Source organism: Trachinotus anak, unplaced genomic scaffold (genome assembly GCF_046630095.1).
Source record: "Trachinotus anak isolate AG129_WGS33_773 ecotype Australia unplaced genomic scaffold, CSIRO_AGI_Tana_v1 ptg000023l, whole genome shotgun sequence".
Lineage (NCBI taxonomy): Eukaryota > Metazoa > Chordata > Actinopteri > Carangiformes > Carangidae > Trachinotus > Trachinotus anak.
The window spans coordinates 2,347,699-2,371,174 of NW_027273874.1; the positions used below are offsets into that span (position 1 = coordinate 2,347,699).

The window sequence follows — 23,476 nt, forward strand, 5'->3', positions numbered from 1 at the left end:
ACAACAATGACGTGAGGGGAACAAGATAAGGAGAGGGAGTTAGGAAGGCGAATCCGGATTGTGCTTTTCCACTTGGTGAGGGTAAATTATGGAAAATCAGCTTACAGTAATCCCAGCACTCGTTGAAGGGGGGGATCATCCCAGGCGACTTGACATCATTGTGCACTTTTGAAAATGATGTGCTTGTTAGTGAGGAGCCTTGAAACACACTTGGGCTCGTATTTGCTGCTTCATAGCCATTACTGGAGCCTATTTGTTGCCCTTTATGCATCTCTCCTGTTTATTATGAACTCTGCATTCATGGGCTGTGGCTTTGTTGTTTGGATGTATTGAGCATACACAGTGGATTAAAAAATTAAATGATAATTAACGGCAGTGAGGTTTTGTGTTAGTTGCCATCCTGCACAGATCTAGCAACCATCTGAATTCATTAGCTTTTGTGGCTATGAATTGACGGCCTGTGTAAAGATGGCTGCCTCCTGAGCCTCCCCACAGTGCCGCCAATGTTTCTGAGCCCCCATACGATCTTCCACCAGATGTTGATGCTCACGTCGCGATGGCAGCTGAGTCACGGCGTCACTTTAGAGAGCTACCATATGTCTACACCTAGGGCACATTCTCACCTGGCGTGTTTACAGCCTTTTATTCAAAACCAGCAACATCAACTGGAACGAGTTTGTTTCATTTAGGAAGGTGAGAACAATGCTTTTCAAACTGGGATTTGCTGACAGTAAACTTGCTGAAATGCCTTAAAATTAGAGCCTCTTTCGATCATAGCGAAATGCAGTTTTATGGAGGTTATGTTTTCACCTGGGTTTGTTTATTTGTCAGCAGGGTTACGCAAAAAGTGGTGACCAACTTGCACAGGTCTGTGCTCTGTGAGGGCCATTATACTTTTGAATGTGAACATCCTTTTACCAGATGCATTCATATAGCTCTTAGAAATACCATGACCTGGATGACTGACAGTCTTCACAGACATCCTTTTACCGTTTACAAAAGGTACCAAAGAGAATTTAGCTGCAGACTCTTGTGCTTTTCATAGTATAGCAAAAGGGACAAACCACAAACTGCAGTTTGCACTGATGCTCATATGTCTTTATTTTAGAGAAATATTGCATTCACCTTTATGGTTTGAATTAGAAGAAAATATCAATACCACTGTCGTGCCTGACACTAGCTAGCAGCTAGCTGCAGGTTAGCTTAGCTCAGTACAAAGACTGGAAACAGGGTAAACAGCTAGCCATCTACCAGCACCTCTAAAGCTCAGGAATTAACATGACATATCTTCTTTGTTTCATGCACACAGAAAAAAAAATGTATAAAAACAACAATTTTCCATTTTATATGTGAGACTATTTCTCAGCTACTGATTTTGTTATATTTGGATAGAGCTAGTTTCTGTGCTAAGCTAAGCTAACTGGCTCCTGGCTGCAGCTTCATATTTGGCATACAGCAATGGGAGTGGTATCATTCTTTTCATCTAACTACTGGCAAGAAACCAAATAAGTGTATTTGCCAAAATGTCAAACTTTGCTTCAAGTCACAGTGCAAACACAATGGGTAGTTCAAGCAGTGACTGATCAGACCTATTTGAATTATTAAAGAAAGAAACATAAATGCACTTAAAAAAGTACAGTCTATTGATTGAATCTAAGTTGTTTTGTACCCATTTTAATTTAATTTGTCATGTACAGTAACATATTCCAAGATTTACTTTCATTATAATCAAGACAAGTAATGTTGTGTTTGACAGCAAGACATATGGTATGAGAACAAATCAGTATAATAATAATATTACACTATAACAACATTATGCTACAAAATGATAGAAATCACTTAAGACGTTGCTGTCATTGTCCATTTTCAGTATTTGCAACGCTTTAATGCATGAATAGGTAAGACTCCATTTATATTGCATTAATTCTTGTGTTAAAATTTAGAAAAGATCTAAAACTACAATCTTTCTGTAAATCAGCAGTTGTCCATCCCTTGATTATTTAAGTGCATGCTTGATTTCTCCAGCACCTGCCTAATGCGTGCTCATACTGCATATGTCTGCAAGCTCTGCTCTCTTTTTCCTTATGTGATAAAAGCCGTACAGCATAAGCATTAACACACACCCAGCCTTCTCCCCCGGGGCTGTTTAATCTACCTGCAGAGTTTATAGATAACGGAAACCATTTTCAAACTACGATGTTCATGACAAGCTATGCTTTTTAAACAATTGCTACTGTTGTTAATTTGAACTGCAGTCACTACAAACTAGATGTATACAATTTTCTACATCTGTACTCTCATAGAGACATAGATAACACTTTTTTTTTTTTTATCAGTGACACAGTCGGCTTTAATTTAAAAGAAGAGATTAACATTGATTTCAGAGAAAAAGTGAGCTATTGAACACTTCACCTCCTCTTAAGAAAAACAGTTGGCAATTTTCTTTTTCCTTCTATCCCCTCTAAGACAGAGTTTTAATCAAGAAATGTCTCCAAGTAATTATGCCAAAAAAAAAAAAAAAAAACAAACCAAGAAAAACAAGGGGACTCCATGAGTGGATTAATAAGCCACTTCCTTAAGGTAGCAAGTGTCACCTGTCCAATTACAAGAGAGGAATAGCTCAGTAAAATCACTTGACACATCCTTGCACTTAAAGTAAGAGCTTAAGAAACCAACAGTGAAAAGAAAACTACTCAGAGACCAACAGATCTTGATTTTATTTCCAGTATTAATCTTATTAATCTACTAATTATACTATCTTTTTAATTATCTACAAATATATTTATGACGAAATGCCCATTTGCCATTAACCATTAACTGATGCAATTTTCTTTTTTTTTTTTAACAACAAAAAAATGCCACTCTGTTTGTTTTGTAGACACATTTTCACAGTTATTTCAGAATATTGGATCAGTTTATAGTGTTTTCCTCCATGTTTGATTCACTATCAATCTATTTCAAAGGCAGCTTCTGTCTGTCTTTCTGCTTGTCCCCAGCTGGGCTGTTTGCTTACTGAAAAACTACAACCCTAGATTGAAAAAAGAAATCCCCTTTCTCTACTAAACTAATGAAAAAAAAAGAATAAAGAGAAACAGATCCCTGGTTTGCTTCTTGGGGATCAAGGAGAAGCGAGTGTGGAATTTGTCTGGTTGGGAAAAGGAAGAGGGATTTCTGGTGGGTGTGCAGTCTATTTTCATGAAGCCCCAAGACGCACAGTTGGCGGTGAGGTTTTTGACCTTCACTGGGAGGTTGTGGAGTTAGTGTGCGTGAACAGGCCTCCATGGCCCCTGTTATGAGTTGATGATGGCTCATGTGACACTTCTGGTAGTCATGGTGATGCAGATGGCAATGATGATGATGAAAGATGACAGCACTTGTTTGCGATGGCAGTAGCGCTGATTTTGACTTCACCTATTAGTGATGGAGAAAATGAAACAGACATAGAGGAATATTTGTTTCATAATTTTGGAAGATACACATGTTCCCTTTGTTGTCAAGAGGTAGATGAGAAGATTAATGCAATTCTCACATCTATATATAGAGCCAGGAGTCAGTTAGCTTAGCTTAGCATAAACACTGGAAGGAAGGGGAAACAGCTAGCCCGCATCTTCTCAAGGTTCTGAGTGACTTGGGATTTGAGCAAAGCCACATTAGCTGTATCCCCCTTTGTTGCAGTCTTGATGCCAGGCTAAGCTAAGCTACTCGACTCTCAGCTCTGTAGCTAGCATACAAACACAGAGTAGCATCAACCTCCTCATCAAATTCTCAGCAAGAAAGTGACTGACTCTATTTTCCCCAAGAGAACCCTGCTGTGAATTCACTGTCATCCTCTTTTATTGGAGATGACAAGGATTTACTTAGCTATGATCAGATGATAAGAAGTTGCTGCAACTTGTAGGCATATTCCAAAATTCATTTGGATTGAAAACATTTTTTTTTTTATGAATATAAAATATGCAACATTTAATTTTTTTTTTTACACCATGCACTGTGTTGAACATCACGTACAGTCACCAGAGCACATTTATATTTTAATTTTAAACTTAGTCATATACTGGATCCAGTCTGTAATTTATAATTATGTAAGTCACCACATGGGACCAGCGTTTGCCTAATGACCATCAAGGCAGCAGAGACTCTGAGGTTTAGATGCTACAGCGTCGTGGGTAGAGTGCTGTAACTGGCAGAGATACAGAGCCATTTGTTTTCCCTTGATGTGATTGGCTCACAGTCAGATAGATTATACAGTAGCCAGCAGAGACAAACAACAAGCAAAAGCCAAAGTATAGGCTAAGCGAGGCAGTCGAATGTTAATACCTCAAAAAGTTACAGGTATCTTTGACAGGTGACTTTGATGTATCTTATCCACCAAAGAGTAATTTTATCAGTATTTGGCACCTGACAGGTGGGAATGCCAGACTGGCGTGTAGGTGGCAGATGGGTGGGCTTCCGCTCTGTCAGATGACCATATCCTCTGCCTCTGTATGGCTCAGCAAGGTGTTATAAGTTATCCCCTTCCCCCCCTACCATCCGTCCCACTGACAAAACTTTCCTTCTCCGCTCTCTCTCTCTCTCTCTCTGCCCTGTCTCCTCTCACTTTTTCTCTCTCCCGGATCTGTATGTGCGTGGGTCAAGCCATTTGGTATGAAAAGCATAGGATCCGACATAGCTTGGGTTTGTTTGGTGAGACGGGATTAGCTCCTATGTGTCTGTCAAGCAGACAGTGTTGGAGACAATTCTGCAATATCCGTATATACTGGGAGAGTGTGAATCCACTTAAGCGCTCAACGTTTGCTGAGGGGTTCAGACAAAGAAATTCAAGAGGCTTTCGTCGTCCTTGTTCTCTCGCCTCCTCCATTATTCCTTCACTCTCTCCATGTTATTTTCATATCACACAATGGTGGGTGTGTAATTTCTCAGCTCACTAACACATTACCTGAAAGTGTGAAATGTTTCTTCATTCAACAGTGCACTCCCTATGAGGGAAAGAACTGAGTTGTGTGTGAAAGACAAGATTCCTTCTAATTCCCTTACATGTGTCGATTCGATTTCTTTCTCTTTTTTTTTCCACGCCCAATGCCACTCCCTGCTTCCAAACACTGACCTGTTCATTTCCATAAGAGAGTCACATAAAGGCCTCTGATCCTCATGCTTTGCCTCCTCAGATGGACATCTTGCACCTCATGAATTGCTGATGCATTGTGGGTTTAACAGACCAGCTCCAGTTCTTCCAGTTATAATGCCTTTCAAATGCTGATCCAGGATGCCCTTGCCACAACAGAACGGGCAAAGCCGAGAAAGCCTCAGGACAGAGTGGGCTGCATAAGACACTAACAGAGAGCAGAGAGGAGAGCAAAGCTCTATTGGATAACTGCCTGGCTTTTTCCACAGCACTTGACCCTGGCACACACACCTCCCCCTCTCTTCCACCTTCTTCTCTTCTTCAGCACCGGCAAATGAAGTGTCCCTGCTCTCGGCTCTGATCCTGAGAACCTATGACAGCCAAAGCCTTCCTGCTCTCTGAAGTAAGCCCTGGCAGCAATAGGCTAGTGTACTATTCCCCACTCCAGCCCAAGCCGCAAGGCATGAACACGGGCGAAACAAAGCCTGTGTGACTGCAGTGAACAGAGAGACGGAGGGAAATGAGCGGAAAGGAGGAGGATGCTTGACCTTACTTGTCAGAGTGTAACTTAAAGTGAGAAACGCTGCTCTCTCACGCTGGGAGAAAGAAAAAGTCCAGGTTCTTTTTGCTCCCACCTTCTAACAGGTCATACTTTATCGAGGCCTTATTGCATGTAACTACTGGTTGTTGATGTTAATAACTCCTTTGTTGATGCTTTATAAGAGGTAAATTTAGATGTGATGTATTTCCTCCACTAGCCTCTTGAATAAATCTAAATAGCTTATTATAAAGTGAGGAATTAGTCAATTATTAACTTTATTGATGATGTTAAATAAGTTTTAATCAAATGTTAGTTAAAACGTATTAACTAATTTATTAACTAATTGATTATCTCACAACATGGTAACAGAAAAGTCTTATTAATAGATTAATATTAACTTCCTCAACTTATAACTGCTTCTTTTATTAATGCTAATGAATCATTTATCAGTGCTTTATAAATCAGTAATTAGCCTTGAAGAAGAACAGCATTTGGGTCACCATACCAAAACAAACCTCTTTAATTCATCTAGTAAGAAACCTTTTATTAATGACATATTTACCATTATCTTTTAATGTTAATGTGTTTTTTTATGCGAAATTAAAGTTAATATTCATGATAGATACCTAAAATGGTTCACAACCTGGCAGCCAAAAAGTTGTCACCATCAGTAACTTATAAGGCCCTTTTAGAGTATATACTTTATTATAAAGTGGTGCTGAATTTTCAGGTTTATTTTTAAATGTACTACACTTGTGATTCATCCTCTGGTCTGCTCTGGTGCAGGCCAGAGCTCAGAGCTTCCACCCATTACAGCCTGTGTAGCCTTTACAAGGCCCCTTACAAACAGATTATCATCAATCCACAGCGGTAAGGCAATCATGTCTCTCTAAGACAGATTGCTCTGTTAAGGTGCTCCATAATTTAATATCCTTCTCATTTTTCATCTCCCTTCTTTCTCTCCCTCCTTCCCTCCCTCCATCAGCCTGGCAAAGTCATGCTGAGTTCCTTAAAATGTATTAAATTATGATGTGTCATGAAAGTAATTCTCTCCCAGGAGTATGAATCACATGACGGATCCCTCTCCGGCCTTACCTTTGACACAGTGTATGCACATAGCAGGGTAATAGATTAAAATTAGCTTCAACTTCCTTAAATTATTGACCCTGGCCCCTGTTTTTTGCCTCCTGTCAGCAATCAGTTTACAGCGAGGTGTGTGTGCTGATGCTAAATGGAGGGAGGGAGGGAGGGGTGGCAGGTGGAGGGCTTTACTTCACCTTGCCGTCAGGCCGGCCTGTTAGTCCTTCCTGAAGACTTTTGTCGAGCATGTGGGGAAATGAATGGATTAGTGGTAGGTGGGACTTAAGTTTCAGTGCTACAACACTACATCAATGAAATGGCTTGTTGGTGCACTCTTAATAATGTACCTTTAAAAATTCATGCACGGAATTTGAATTAATTCAATTTTTAATACCCACCATTTATTATTAAGCCTTTCCCAATGAATATTTCACATTCTAATCTTATTAACAGGACAGTGTTAAGACTTCCTTTGCCACACAACAGATTTTCCCTTAACTCGTGTTTACCCATGATAAACCCATTCTGGGACAGTCTCCAATATAATTCAGTCTGGACAAAATGAGGAGATTGGTATGCATGGTACTCACGTTAAAAGGACATGTGTGCAACTGCCCATTTGTTTGCTTTATTAAGTCTGGAAATATGGCTTCAGTGGAATTTCACCACGTCCTTGACCTTTAATGTAACATACATTTGTACTTTGAGAGATTTGGCTCCTGTAATGCTGATTGGGATCTGTTTGGATTTAAACATTTCTTTAGCCGCATGCACACTCGACATCTTTTGGTACTCATGGGCTACAGCTAACCGGCCACAAGGCTCGGTTTATGTGCCAGTGTTTTATTAATTCCCAACAACCTGCAGCAGAAACAGAAAACAGTGATTTCTCCTCAATTTCCCCCTAGTTGCCTCTCTGTACAGACCCTGCTCATCCCACAGGCTGTTTGAGTGTTCTCACTGATATATATATATATATTTTTTTTTCTTCTCTCTCTCTCCTCTCAAGCGACACAATATCTTTGTTTACGTGGTGATATCCTCCTAGAGGGTCAGATCACCTGCGTTTGTATACACAGGTCACATCTGTGGGGAGTTGTCAGCAGCTCTCAGTGTCTCTAATGAACTCCAGCCGTTTGACTGACAGATGGGTTATAGGGCCGGGAGTAAACTGCGGAGCGACGTGCCGAGCTGCTACGTGTGTGACTGATTGGATACAGGCTTAATGAAGCGACACACACACACACACACACACACACACAAGCTACACAGTGTCATGGATCTGTTTGGGGGGCATGTTTGGGAAGGGGAGGGGGGTTGTTGAGAGTGTGAACACTTCTGTATGTCACATGTAAATGTTTGTGCCGTGGTCTTTATGAGCGCACGAGGGACAGAAACTCTTTTTGCAATAGTGCGAAGTGTGCGTAGGTTAAGGTAGTAATTCCAAACCAACTCTTACCCCAGCAGGTTGTTCTGCTAGGGGAGGGGCGCGCATGGATGAGTAATGAGTCATCTGTAACACTTGGACAGTATGTGGGAGTGTGTCAAAACTAGATGTCTAAACGTACTGGATAAAAGGTTGAAACAGACAGCCAAAGGATAAACAGTTGACATTTCCTGCTGCAAACTTGACCAAATGGCCCCAGAACACTGACAGCTGTAAGAAAGCATTATTGCAACCAAATCCACATTTAGATAAGTAACAGAGCTCCTTTTGCATCACTTCCCTCGAACACTGGGACATGATGGGTGGTGTTGGTGAAGGGTTACTAAAGTTCAAATGAAATAAGGTCAGGAATAAGTGATGTATTCACCATCCGTAAAGATCCACAGTCTTCTTACCCAAACTACACGGTTGTATATGGCCCCAGACTGTAGCAGTATAAGTTTACAGTGTATATGTTGAACAGCATGAACTTTGTCCTTCTTGTTGTGTATTTGGCGCAGAGGACTGCCCGGGAAAAAGCATCACTCATATTCCTCATCAACAACAGCTCAGCAGCCAACACGGGGGAATCCAGGGCAATATAAAAGAAAATAGTGAACATCTCATACGGTGGCTGTCCCTCCATACTTTTTTTTTTGTTTTGTTTTGTTTTTCATTTTTCTCCTTTAATGACGAATACTGGAACCTCAGGTGTGTAGTACCTCGATCTGTGTGGCTTTGTTGTCTTGTCAGTGTCGTGACTTTGAAGTCATATTTTACGCCGCACAATGCTGATTTCCTTTCTTTTTATATTTATTTATTTATTTGCCCATGGCAGTCCAATATCATTATTTCCCCCCCCCCCCCCAACGAGAAAGAATGCAATGACGACGATAAGGGAAGAAAAAGAAAGAAAGAAATCCTGCCTGTGCCAATTTTTCCGCCGATTCTTGACTCATCTCAAAACTCAGTTACTCTTTCAATTATTCTAAACCAGAAAGATCCCTGCAAAGAGGTGACAACACTGACAAAGCTAGTGCAACATCTATCAGCTTGGAAATAATTTGATGTCAGTCACTTTTTATTTGTTGCATATCGAGGATAGTGGTGACAGAATTGATTCACAGTGACGCATTTTTCAGGGGGAAACACGAAGAGAGGAAATGAGAAAAGGTTGTGATTTACCATGCAGCGATTTCTTTATTCTGTCCCTCAACTTAATTGGAGTAGCCCAGCTAGCGGCTCACATAGCCCATCAGGTTGTCAGCAATGACAACAGAGACTTTCCATGTTCTTTCATTATAGAATCTAAATGTATTTATGATTTGCCCCTCAAATCAATATCACATCTTTGGTTGAACTGCCACAAAAATGGCAGCTGGTGTGCGCAGCAGCTCATCGTTTCGGCTCCGACTGACAGGAATCCAGAGTATGAAACGCTGCAGCAGATTTGTTAACAGCGAGCTCCCAATTTGATTTGATGTAATCCTGTTCCAGTTCATTGTGGGGATCTGAAGCTGGAGCAGAGACGGAGCCGGAGAGCTTATCTTAGTGTCTGTGTGCTGCAGGCTCAGTTGGCTCTGAAATCTGTGGTTTGATATTCAGCGCCGGCCACCGGGTCGTACTGCACCAGAGATCTCTCCTGCCACTCTCAAAAAGCAAAATAGAGACATAAACGCACATCCACGCTAACCCTGCAGGCACCTGGTGCGGTCTTACGTGTGCACACACACACTCACTCTTTTCTTAGCCGTACAGTATATTCTCCGCTCTAATGACTCTGTTTCACTCTCTGTTCGTGGCTGTCCAACTCTGACTGCTGCTAATGCTGCCACTGCTGTGTTAACAGTAGATAAATGGCACCGCTCACAGTCTAGATTACATTAGATCTCCAATCAAGAAGTAATGGGTGTTGTCATGGCAACCACATCCAACAGGCAAGGGAGGATGAGTGGGGAATTGGGGGGGGTGGGGGGCGACAAGGTTGAAGACTGTCAAATGCTCAAAGGCATCATATATTTCTGATTCCAATTTAAAATGAAGCTTTTCTCTAAACCTCTTTTATTTAATCAGATGCAAAGGGTACAATTCAAAAAAAAATCTCTTATTCTGTTATAACCTGTTTGTGGCTGCAGAAGCTGTTTTTTTGCTAAAAAAAAAAAACAAAAACAAAATATGAAGCCTTGTCTGATAAATCTCTCTGGGTGCAATATGAAATAATAAACGGGTCGCAGTTGGTCTTTATATTTTGCTCACTGGGCTTGTACAGGCCATGCAAACATGCACACGTGCACACACATTCTTGTATCTGGGGCAGGCTGTTTGGCATGAAGTGTGCGAGTCTCATTTCTTTTCATACTTTTTAATTCTTCTGACAAACTTCCACCCCTCTGGATATACTTCACTGACAAACAAAACACATCTGAATACCTCCTCGCAGGAAGAGTGTCTTTTATTTCTCCACTTGCACTAACCCTCGCAGACTGACTCCAGGACAGTGATCCAGCACACACTGAACTGACAGCGTGAAAGGCTTGATAATGTTTGCCCCAGAAGATACTGATAAATTTTATTGGATTGCTTTGTCTCATGTGACCTGATGTAATGTGACAGGAAAGTGTGGTGTTTGTGTCGAGACAAGAAATGTGTTTGTAATACAGATGAGATTCTGCGTCTCTCTGGAAGTCGAGTGTAATTTTCTCAAGAAGTCAAGAAAATAGTCAAACATCTGCTTCAGGATTGATAGTCCATATCTCTCTTAATGATCCACCCAGCCAAATGATTAAACTTCTTCTGTCCCACTATTTCTTTCTGCATCCTCACGTTACACTTAAAACACTCGGTTTGACCACATTTGCACTTGATATCACTGCAGTTTGTATCTCGATGCATTATCTCCCATACAGAAATGTAATATATGACATGTGTGCCTATATCAAGAGTAATGTTGCCTCTATGGAGATACTTTATATCCTTTGGATATCTGAAGATAAGTTGTACATTTATACCATATATGAAATACCTATAGTAAAATGTGTATATGTATATATATTAAAAATATCTATAAAATGATTTTTATGTTATTATATGTTGCCACCATATATGTAAACTACATATATTTAATTCATATATTTATGTTTATATATGTTTGTAAATGGGCTAGCTACTCCTCTGTTAAGCTAGTTAGCAGAAGTTGTAGTTTTGTTCTTTTGTTTGTGTTTTTGTTCTTGACTGAATTTAGCTACTGCCTCATTTTTGTGGAATAACTAACTGGAGATGTTGGCTCATTGCCGTGGATATTTTCCAGTTACTGATTAACTGTTGAGGCAGCTGGCCTCAACAGTTAGCTTGAATTTAAGGCATGTTAACAAAGTCGGATTCAGGTCTTAAGCCAGTTTTGACGTGTAGTTTTGACCTAATCAGAAATGGCCAGTGAGAGCAAAGTCAAACACAAAGGCAGATAATGAGGACAATTGCAACATCATAGGCAGCAAAGTTGTTATAAAGACTCCTGCCAATGTTAGCACTAAACTAGTCTCAGGTTTAGTGCCTTCTACCACCGACTGACTCCAGCTGCCTGACTCACCCCCACAATCAGTTTCTGATGACCCTCAATCACTTTTAGGTGTCCACACAAGCGCGCCCCAACTAACTGACGCAGAAAAGGTGCAGTTAGTCTAGGTGACGTTTCACCTGGTCGGGTGCTCATCAAACTCAGTTCACCCGTATACAGTATTGTGTGACTGATTATTTGTCCATGTCCGAGTTTTTATGCTGAAAGAGGTATTATTTCAAGCTTGAGTTCGCAGAATTTGTGGCCTTCAGTGTTTTTCAACTTATTTTTCTCACCCCGTCTCCTTTCTTTTGTATGGTCCAAACAGCAAATGCTTCATGGCAAATAAGGCTGATTCAGACAGCTTTATCTCTGTTTTTGTGTAATTCTGAAAGGTGCTTTCTTATTCAAGCAATCTACAAAAACAACCTCATTTAAAATACCGCAGCTGCTGTGCACTATTTCTTTGATAAACACCATTTTTGTACATTTGGAAACCTTGACATTAACTTTGCTGTTTTCACCCAACTAACCACACTGGCTCTTTAAAAAAAACGGGAGCAAACTGCTTATGTCTTTGTAAAATAGAGACTGAGATTTGCAGAGCTGCCAGTGACATTTGACTTGTCAAACTAAACTCTACTGCAGAAGTGAATTTTTCTTTTCTTTTTTTTTCTTCTTTTTTTTTATTTCCAGCAAGTGACAACAATGCACTAACATCTTCAGCTTTTTTTTTTTCCCTTATTCCTCCCACACACTTGAAGCTCTCTTGTTTTCTTCTTCTATCACAGTTGAGAGGGAAATATCACCTCAGGTCTAACCTCTCAAATGTTGGGAAAATGCTCACAACCTTGACAGGAGCTCTAAACATTTTGCCCCCCCGGTAAATATTAGGCTTTTTGTGAGAGAGAAGTCTTGGAGGCAGCCGCCACAGAGCCGGAGGGCAAACATGCAAACCTTGATTAACTTGTGTAGCGCCTGTTTTTCCCTAGAAAGTCACAAACTCTGCTCGCTAATACTGTCGGTTTCTATACATTGTTGTTTTTTTTTTTGTATTTGAAGTACTGCTGTTACAGAATTGTGAAAAGAAAGGCAGAGGAGTTTGCTAAATGAAAAAGGAGATGACTGGTGAGAATAAATATGGCAACATTATTTAATATAGGTATGATTGAAATCTTGTCTGGTGCATTGTCAGGGGGGACTTTACAGTGTTTCTATTACGCTGTCAGATAGATAATGGAATATGATTTCAAAGGGTTTCAAATGCACTCCAGTGTAGTACCACAGTCATTCGCAGTCACCATGATAGGACATTATTGGTGAAATATACTGTATCTAATATCTTCACTCAGGCAGCGGAGAGCATAAAATAAACCTTTAATCACTGAAGAGTGAACAGGATGTCCAAAGAGCCACTAAACTGTCCAGATAAATAGGCATTATGTGTCTGTGTGTGTGTGCTTCTGCCAGGTGTAGCTGTGTGGGTTTCTGTTGCATATACTGTATGTGAAACACAGTAGTAGCTTATTTATTTATCTATTTATTCATTATTTTGTAAATTGTGTTTTCGAAAAAGAAAAGAGAACAGGGTATTGTTTCAGCAAGTTTAAACAACCAGTTAAAGTTATAAAATGGTTTCAGAAGTTATCAGGGAAGCAACGGCAAACCAGTCGTTCTGCCGTAGTAGACAGGAGACAAAGAGGAAATAATACTGTAAAAAGAAACTGTCTTTCACAAATATATACATCTTAATATACCCAGTAGTTTTCAATACATACATTAAAACTGGAGTAGTGTTACAGCCACCTGGCATTGTAATACAGAATTCAACAAATTTAAATGCTGAACGCAGCCGTGTGTAGCTGAGCACGTCTGTGTTTTTGCATGTTCCGATTCGAAGGCCATTCTGCTGTTTTCTGATTAAAGCCAAAGGACCAGAATGCGACATTATGCATGTAATTTAAAAGGTGTGAATTAAACACGCTGAGATTTTTGACATATGGACATTTGCACCACCCACCTACATCCCCTCACACATCCAGGGATGCGTAGACACAGTGCCGTGCAGGTAGAGAATCAGGGCTATAATCTATATCTTTTTTTGCCTTGGGTTATAAATGTCCTATCAAAACTTTTTTTTTTTTTTTTTTCACACTCATATATAAGCTGTATCTATATTGTCTAATCCTAAGGATGCCACTTTTCTTTAACCAAAAGGATGTAACAGGAGACAGCTGTGTGACACATTGATGCTGCCCAGTTTAAGCTCAGTATCCTGTCTGCCAACCTCTGGGCTCCAGCTGCATGGTTGTTTAGACTGCCATTGTCCCTTTACAGTATCTACAAAGATACACATAAAAAAAATAAAAAAAAACACAATACAGCTTCACAATTACCTCCCCGCACTCCCTCACAAACACACGAGCTCGCTTGCCACCCAGCTCCTCAAATGTGACATGAACAGGGAGTTCATAATTAAAGGCTGTTTCAAAATACCTGCCCAACTATTCCTTTGGAAATATGGTTTCATAATGAGAAAGTAGTCCACAAAGGAAGCCCAGCCTCTTTGTCCCCATGGGAGGGAATAATACCTACCTTCATTAATTATGACTTAATGAAATACAAAATTGCCCCAGGTGCTGTTTGACTGACAGGTAGTCTTACAACAGAGGAAAAGCCCCTTAAATGTATATAGGCCTTGCAGTACAACGTTACCCTCTAATTGGCAATTTATCACCTGCTCAATAGTCAGGATTGCTTTCTCAATCTGTGGAGGTATTAGCAATAGTGTTTTTCAACATCCAGATTAATTTCTTAAAAGCACGCCTTAAAAAAAAAAAAAAAAAAGTGTAAGGCTTGCAAATAAAGGGATGTGATTTAAGGGGGAGGAAAGTGCTCATCTTGGAAGTATTGTGAAAGGGCTCCAAGGAAGTGATAGAGAAAGACAGAGAGAGGGAAAGATAGGAAAACACAGAGAGAGGCCAGGAGCTTTAAACTAGAGTGAAATAAATTTGCTTAGTAGGTACTTCTGTTGGAGTCGCCTCCACTGAAAGAGGAGATCAATCTTGCCGGTTCTGCACTGCCATTTCATCTAATCCCTCTCTCCATTTTTTTCATGAGCTTGGGAATCTGTCATTCACAGGCCATTCATTTTTAATACACTTGCCATTAATAGATACTATAAATACTCTAATATGTATGCTTTATATATTGGCCCAGCTGAGCTCGCATTCCACTGCCAAACACTTAGAGGGAAGTAAGTTAGAAATTATTATTCAATCAATCGATTAGACAATCAATGTAAATGACCAACAATTCTGATAAGAAATAAATAGTTCACATCATATTTTAAACACTAATGTTAAATATTTACTGGTTCTGGCCCAGTCTGGTTCCAAGTGTGAATCTTTCCTGGTTTTCTTCATTGTCTAAGATTATTAATTGAATATGGTTTTGGATTGGTTGGGAAAAACAAGACACTGGAATATGTCACCTTGGGTTCTGAGAACCTGTGATGGCCATTTTCCACATTTTCTATACAGAATACACATAAGTCATGACCTGACTTAGATAGATTTCTTCAAACCCAAATGAGACTGACTCAAGTGGCATCATTGTCTGAGGTAAAAAGACTTTTCCCTTTAATGTTGATGAAAGAAATGAAAGCATTTATATGGTTAACCTAACTTGATATATATATCATATCAAGCAGGAGCAACCTTCACTGGCTGATTCATTTGCATTACATTTACATTACATTCAGAGTCTGTTGCACAATAATGACTTGATTTCATCCTTGATTAAGTTTCTTTCCAGGTGTTTGGACTGCATGAAGCAGGAAAAAAAATGACATGTTTTTATTTGTCATTATAATGTATTATAATTACTGTTGGTTTTTATTCAGCTTGCGAACATATACAACACATGAAGCGCCTGAGCTGTCAATGCTAATGTGATATTGCCAGTAATACACTATAGAGCTGCTGGCAAGGGAGGAGTGCATCATGCCTGTGTCAAGAATACTTTCATTTCAGTAATGGATTGTTTAATGAAATTATATTTTAAAAAAAATACTGTACCAATGAGTAAAAGAATCATTCCGCCTTGATTGTGTTTTGAAAGTAGGTCCACAAATTAGCAGTGTCAACACACTGACATGTTATCTATTGTGGTATTTAAAAATATAGAGATGATAGACTTGTGTGTGTGTGTGTGTGTGTGTGTCCTCCAAAAACTCACCAAAAAAAAAAAAAAAATGATATGGTCTTCCTGTGAAAATCCAATCCAGCAAATGGCTCCAGCCACTTCACATCCACATCCCTCACCGGTTGTTTGTTAGCACTGGCAAAACTTTTTTTAAGTATGAGGTAATTAAAAGGGGAGGGGGGGGGGGGGGTAGCTGTAACAAAAGTACACTGCAATATCCTCACTAAATTGTCTGTAATGGCGAGGTGAGCCAGTTGCCTTAATTAGTCTTTCTTCGTTCTCTCTCTCTCGTGAAGTCATTAATGTCGACATGAACATTTTTCTCTCATTTGAATGGGTAAATAATGAAGGCGGAGTGACAGTTGGGGAGGGGGGGGGGCGGGTATGGAGGGGGTGAGCTAGTCACAACTTTTTAAAGCAGCAGGAAGGCAGCAATTAACAGGATCTGACAACCCAGGGGGACGCACAAACACACACACACACACACACACAAACACACACACACACACACACTCAGTCGCACAACACACACCCAAATACACTCAAAATTACATTCACTACATACTAACATACAGAGCCAGTGTTTGCAAACTTCCGACCAGCATAATACTCGAACACATGAAGGAATTAAAATGCAGTGTGTCTCTGCTGAGTCACCTTTCTTAGACGTGTGTATTATATAATAAAAAATCACACGCCCACTAAATCTTTCCTGAGCTCATTTCGATGCTCCTCAGTGTGTCACTGAGACCTTAAGTCTGGACTTTTCGTCAAGGTGAGAAACCTCACATCAAAACAGTGTGCGCTCTCTCAGAGAGATAGACGGACCGTTGTTCAATTAGCAAATGAAAGCTGTAATTGTTTGGATGCTGCTCTCCTCCGTAAATTTAGCAGTGATAATTAATTGTAGCGAGTAAAAACACTCATCAGGGAGATGAACCATTAGAAAGGTAGGTAAACAAACCCTGTCTATTATGGGTGAGTGGCTGATAAGGATTGATGAGAAAAGTTTTAATTTCACAGGAAAATAAAAAAGTGGAATTGGTAAAACTTTTGCCACCCTCGATCCAAATGAGAAGCATCTGCCCTCGGGTCAAAAAGTGAATGAGTTGTCACAATCAAGATTTCATTACATTAACTAAATCCTTATTTTCTCTTTCTTTGCTTGATTTGTCTGCTCCGTTGATTGCACATGCAAAAATAATCCAGTCCCATGTAAGTCCACTTTTTCTGAAACAAAATTAAAGCTGCGATACATCAAATTTTTAATGACATCAAACTTTGTTTTTGATAGTATCTGTGGTTTATATTTTTTTAGAAATAGTAACTCAACATATTTACAGTCCACAATTTCCTCTTTATGAAGTTGTTTTCCTTGTTAGCGGCAGAGCCTGCCATTCCTGCGCAGGATCCAGATTGCCCTCACACACACACAAGTGATTCACAGGAAGAGATGCAACATGTAATCCAGCATTACTGATTTGAAATTTAGCTCTCTGATATTAGCTTCAGTCTTTACAGCTCCCTGTCACAGCCTATGACAACAAACCACTTCCTTCTGCAGCTACTTTACATTGAAAGCATTCAACAAGCAAAACAAGGGGTGGCTTTTATTGTGAAATGGTGACAGGAAACGCAATGAATTTACAACTATCTTGTAATTGACACAGTTTTCTCATAATTATGAGACAGTGGGTTAATTCCAATGTGTTTCCATACCAAATTAACTAGGCCTAGAATCTTAAGGATGAAAACTATTTTATATGTATCTAAATTTATAATATTTACTTACAGTTTCTGTGACCGGTGCTACCTTCAATATCAGGGGTGTATCTCAATGCTTGAGTTCACCGCTCACTTGTCTAGGGCCTCCGGCATTCATTATTCATTAGGGACTTACCAGAATGTAGCTAAGAATTGTGGGTGAGACTGTTGTTTAACACATGCAAATGTGAAACCACTGTAAAAAAAAAATTCAATTGTTCTGCTCCACAACCCAGCCATGATGAGCAATTATCACATGCTGTCTAAATTCTGCCACCTTTTTTTTTTCTTTCTCCCGTCTTGTATTAATTCAAGTACGAGTAGCAAAATGTAGTTATCGTTAAGGTGCACTGTGATGTATAGGCTAGAAAGTTCTTTCAAGAAGAAAGCAATCCTTCATAAACAACATGAGTCATCACTTGCCCCGTCTGCTCCCGCGCTCTTACGTTAATTTTGTGTCAAGGTATGAAATGAATTAATTCTCATTAGTCTCAACGTAATATATGATGGTGAAAATGAAATATTCAAGCATCGCAGACTGACGCACCTCAGCAAAGTACGTCACCGGGCGAGAAAGAGGGCAAAAAGAAAGTTGAGTGAGTGAGTGATGGGTGGCGGAGCCAGAGGGAGGACAAAACAGAGCGGTGAGGGAGGAAAAATGGAGGAGTAGATGGAGACTGCCTGATTGGAAAATGGATCGGTGACAAAACGCCACAGCTTGGAGCTAAGATTAGGATTCCATCTGTCTTGAATGAAATATTCAAATATACGCTGAGAGGAGGCATATTACTAAAAGGATGGATGTGGAGAATATATGAAACAATGACAGGCCTCTTTACATCCAGTAGGGTCAGCACTCACCCAGACTGTTATTTAGCTTGGAGTTGGAGAGCTCGCATATTCCTGAGGCATATGTGCTGTTGCATTGGTGAAGAGACTGATAGGAACAAATTAATATGTTCAGACACAGTGAACAGTTGATTATACATAGATCACTCAGAATGAGTCGTGTAGCTTAAATCTGCTGTTGGGGCGTTCAGACCAAAAACAGCCATGTCTTCTGAAAGATGCATGGGGCGTGTTGTCTCCGATTCTGGTGAAACAAGTCAATACAATCCAGGAAAAACAACAAGAAAGAGAGAGTTAGTCTACAAAAGCCTGCTTGTGTAATAGATCCATGATTTATAAGACTTTTGAGGCCGCAAGTAATATAAGGAAGGAATCTACAACTTTTTCACAGCTGTCTCTTCGCAACCCAATCACCAGACAACACTGATACTACACAATTCTGCAAAACCCCAAATGACATTCAATGCCAGCATGTTTTTACATCCAGTGCCAACATCTTTTACATTCTTACTTTCAACTACAATATCTGCACAGGCACCTCTAAGATACGGTATGGTTGAGGTTTGGGAAAGACTGCGGTTATGGCAAATAAACTAGGGTTAAAGTATGGTTAGGGTTAGACAATAGAAAATGTGAAGGTTAAGGTGAGGCAATAGTTAAAGTTAAGGGGCGAATGTGCTTCCTGAGTTCAACAGTTTCTGTAACTTTCTAACCAAAAACCTGACAGTCAGTCTGGGTTAGTTCATGCAGTGTTTGACCACCCGTGCCGAGGTAAGAAAGATGGCATTGTTTGAACTTTCTTTGATTCCTCTAACTTTTTGGATTCTGACACAGGAATGGGAATGGAAACTGACTTGCTTGCTACCACTTTGACCTCCACACCCTCACTTTCTACCTCGCGAAGGGGTACACTACTTGCAGCACTGGCACAGAATTCTGGACGTACATCATAAAGTGAGGAGTTGTCCAATACGGATGCCATTCCCAGGATACTGGGCTGCTGTCTGAACATGGCCACTCGTACTGGACAGCATCTCTTGTAAAAGTGTAGAGTTATTAGTCTACAGTAACTGTGCTGGGTGGGTGTGTGGATCAGTAGTTGGGACTATAAGGTAAAAAGTAAAAAATAAAGATTATAAATAAAGTTTGAAAAGAAGTGTAACCCTACAATTACCTTAGGAATCTGACTTCCTTGTCTGTGGTCTCTTGAAGCACATTCTGACAGCCTGAATGTAATCTCTATTTCATCCAAATTTACTGACACTGATTCCAGCTCTTTCCAAATGCGGAGTAGCTCAATGAGCCTTCTGAACATAAAGCCAAAAATCTATAAAAGCTCTTATTAACAACTTTCACTGCAGCCTTTATAATTCTTGACACGAAGAAGGAGAAAAACAGAAAAAAAAAAAAAACATGTTCCCCCAAAACAGTGAAATGCTGTTTTCCCACAAGGCCTCTGCATGGCAGCCAATTTGTAGCAGATTTTTTTCACAGGAGGATAAAGAACACAGATGACCTCTGCAGTTATTACAAATCAGAGGAGGACCCTTGGTAATAAAAGTACTGTATGAACAGGGCTTTTGAAAGATAAATCAAAGGGCATCCTTTACAAGAAATTCCTTAGTCCCAACATTTGTGTCATTGCAGTGATGTTGAAAAAGACATTGGTGCCAGCACCTGGGCAACTGGTTGGAAGCTGACCTCTGACCTCTTGTGGAGTATGAGCAGGAGGCGTGGACGAAATTGGGGCTGCTGGGGTAGGGTTCGTGAGAGACTGCCAGTTAATTACTGCTCAGTTCAAAAATGTATGAAAAAAACTCAAGCTCATCCTGTCATATTCACTCATGTTGTGTTTGGCTGCTTCACCTGCTCTGTCATCCAGCATCAGAGGTGGACCGTGGACATAGTGATTTGCATGCTTTAAAGTAATTTAGGAGTGACCTTCAAAGAGAAGGCAAATAGTGCAAAACAAATAAGGCAACCAAAATGTCAGGACTGTTATGGGAGATGGGGTGTCATTAGGAAATGCACCATAGCAGATCCACCTTGATTCCTGAGAATGGGGATCTATCAAACCAACAGTGAGCCTCATTACAAAGCAATCAGATGAGATGCATCCACACATATACGAAGAGATGACATTGTATGAGGAAATGCTTTGGTGGTATTTTAAATGTCATATCGTTATTATTTCTTAGATGAGGCTTTTCCATGGGGTTGACAACTGAGGACTATGAAGATTTTCTTTTGAGAAAAAATAAAAAGTTTGATTTAATATAATTCCCAAGTAGGAATAGATAGTTCTGATTGGATGATGGGATGTACAGCTAGGATTTCTCTAAAGCAACATTTAGTTGTTTTTTTAAATTAATGCACGAATAGACCATAAATCAAGCAATAAAAACAACAAGATTAAAAAGATCTTAAGATTAAAAAATACATTTCAAGCTGCTCTATTATAATTTAAAATTATAATTTTATATTAGTCGATCATTTCATTTATTTCATTTAGTCATTTAGCAGACGCTTTTGTCCAAAGCGACTTATAGAAAGGGGAACAATCAAGGTTAAGTGCAATAAGAAGTGTTAGTGCAGCAATAAGTGCTAGTGACGATTCTTTAAGTGTGGATTTGTCATGTAGTGCTAGGAGAGAAGGTGCTCTCTGAAGAGCTGGGTCTTCAGGAGTCTTTTAAAGGTAGAGAGGGACGCCCCTGCTCTGGTAGAAAGTGGTAGTGCATTCCACCAACGGGGGACAACGTGAGAGAAGAGTTTGGATTGCCTTGAACGAATGGGTGGCAGAGCCAGGCGTCGTTCGTTAGAGGAGCGCAACAATCAAATACATTTCATGTGAAAGGGACCACTCGTAGTGATGAATCTACGGGGAATTATCAGTCATCTGACTCTGCAAGAGTTTTAAGACCAGAGCAAATATTGGTCTTGTATTCAACAGGTAGCCAGAGGCACGGCTCCAAATGAATACTAGTGATGCTCCAGATGAATGAATGAGTAGCCGTTTGCTAACAATTTAGCCACTTCAACTTTCTGCTGCCAAAGTGGTCAAAAAAATCTACTCACACTGGTTTAAAACAGTTTACCTTGTGCTAAAATCACAGTAGCATGAAAAGCAGTCTTCATAAGTATTTGGGGTTTTTTTTGTCCCTTAACTTGCTGCATACTTTTACTAAATATGGCTACATAGTAAAAATAAGTATAGTTTCAGGGTGGAGTAAGAGCCACCAGTTGTATTATTCATTGTACATTTGCTGTACTTTTTTCAATCTGTTGCAGGTTATATTTCAGCAATAAAGCAACTCATCATCGTATCATGTCAACGATGCGTAATAACAATGTTCACATGCTGATGCAGAACTATACACAAACGTTAGCTCCAGCTGACCAGCTGATGGTGCTCAGTAAAAATCAGTCAGCAAAGTTTTTGCAAGTCATCTTCCCAGGAACATGAATGTCTGTATATGTGTACGAAATGTTACAGATCCAAGAATTGTCAAGACATTTCAGTCGAAACCACAAAGGTCAAATGTTTGGTGGTGCTGTAGGGAAAAGTCAGGGCGTCGCAAAAGTCATTGAGGTACATCCTCTTGGGGCTATGAACGTAACTGCAAAAAATAAATAAATAAATAAAAGCAAATAATTAGGTGTGCATGTCTTTGTTTTCTAACAAACTCATCTTGATCTCACCTGATGGTACTAACTGCTCGGTGTGCAACACTGTGCGAAATTAAGAGCAGTTGATGGTACCAGTGTGTGTTCGTCTACGACATGCTCAACACACGCAATTAATCAGCTCTTGTAAAGGGCATTAAAACTGGTACAACTGTGATCAAGTTGTTTGAAAAGTTCAAACTTCTTGTTTTTGTTTTATTTTTGTTTGGAAATAAGCCCCCCCCCCCCCCCCCCCCCCGCCCTGTTCGGTAAAAGCAATTAGACCAGTCTGCCACAGTGGCTCACACATAGCTGCATTACGTCAAGGTGAACAATTATCATTTTGAGATGAATAAATTAGAGGAATGTAATTAACAGCCCATATTGAGTAGATGCCAGCCCAAACTCTGGCATTTCAGAGGTGGAGATTTAATCACGGCTCGGGTGCTTTGAAAGACCATTGCTTTCAGTGGTTGTGACAACTGTGGGGGCATGCGGGGAAGAGGAGGGTGGAGCTCGAGGCGGAGCACAGTGACTGTGGAGGTTGTGGAGCCGAGTCCTGCCGACTCCTGAAATAGCCCAGACAGCCAATCGCTCACATTTGTCCTGACTATGGTGAGATAGCACCAGGCCGGAGTCAGCACCAGGCAGGGGGACTTCCATTACACCTGTGAGATGGGAGATGGAGCATTCGGATAAGGAAGCACCGTTTCCTGTCTAAATTATCATATTTTGGTTTCCTTGTACTTAATATTGGCATTTGAAAAATAGCTTTTTCCCTCATCTGGTCGTTTCCTCACAGCTTCCTTTCTACCGCACAACTCGCTTTGGAAGTATGCACCCGTAATGCTTCTCAACCAAACCGAACAGTCTTCTTTAAGAACAACAAAGACCAAGATGACAACAAGTAAACAATCTGAGCTCCTTTTTATTAATGTGTCTTTAAAGTGGATTTTTTATTTCTATCTCTGATGGGATCCCTTTGTTCACGCTCTTCAGAACACAACACTCTCTAATGTGAAAAGAAGATGATATCAGTGTCATAAAACAAACAAGCTGATGCTTAATTTGATCAAACTTTTTATGGGCTGAATCCAACTCTCTAATTAAGGTAGCTTTTCAACACTTTCTCAGTTCAAAAGAAAGATTATGTGGTGTTATTCAGCAGTTAGGTGGTTCTTTATCTATGCATAAAGCAAAATTTGGCAACTGGGAGAATTTAAATGAGGTATATTGTTCCATCAGATGTCATTTGATTGCTTCTATTACTTC

At 40.0% G+C, this 23,476-nt stretch overlaps 1 long non-coding RNA gene across 1 annotated transcript in view; it reads right to left on the reverse strand.

Moving 5' to 3' along the window:
• Positions 1–209: 209 nt before the first annotated feature.
• The window catches only part of LOC139607126 (uncharacterized), an 82,456-nt gene continuing 59,189 nt past the window's right edge, over positions 210–23,476 (reverse strand). The window contains exon 6 of the long non-coding RNA XR_011684793.1: positions 210–3,411. This is a non-coding gene — a long non-coding RNA (uncharacterized lncRNA). The remainder of the gene's footprint in view (positions 3,412–23,476) is intronic.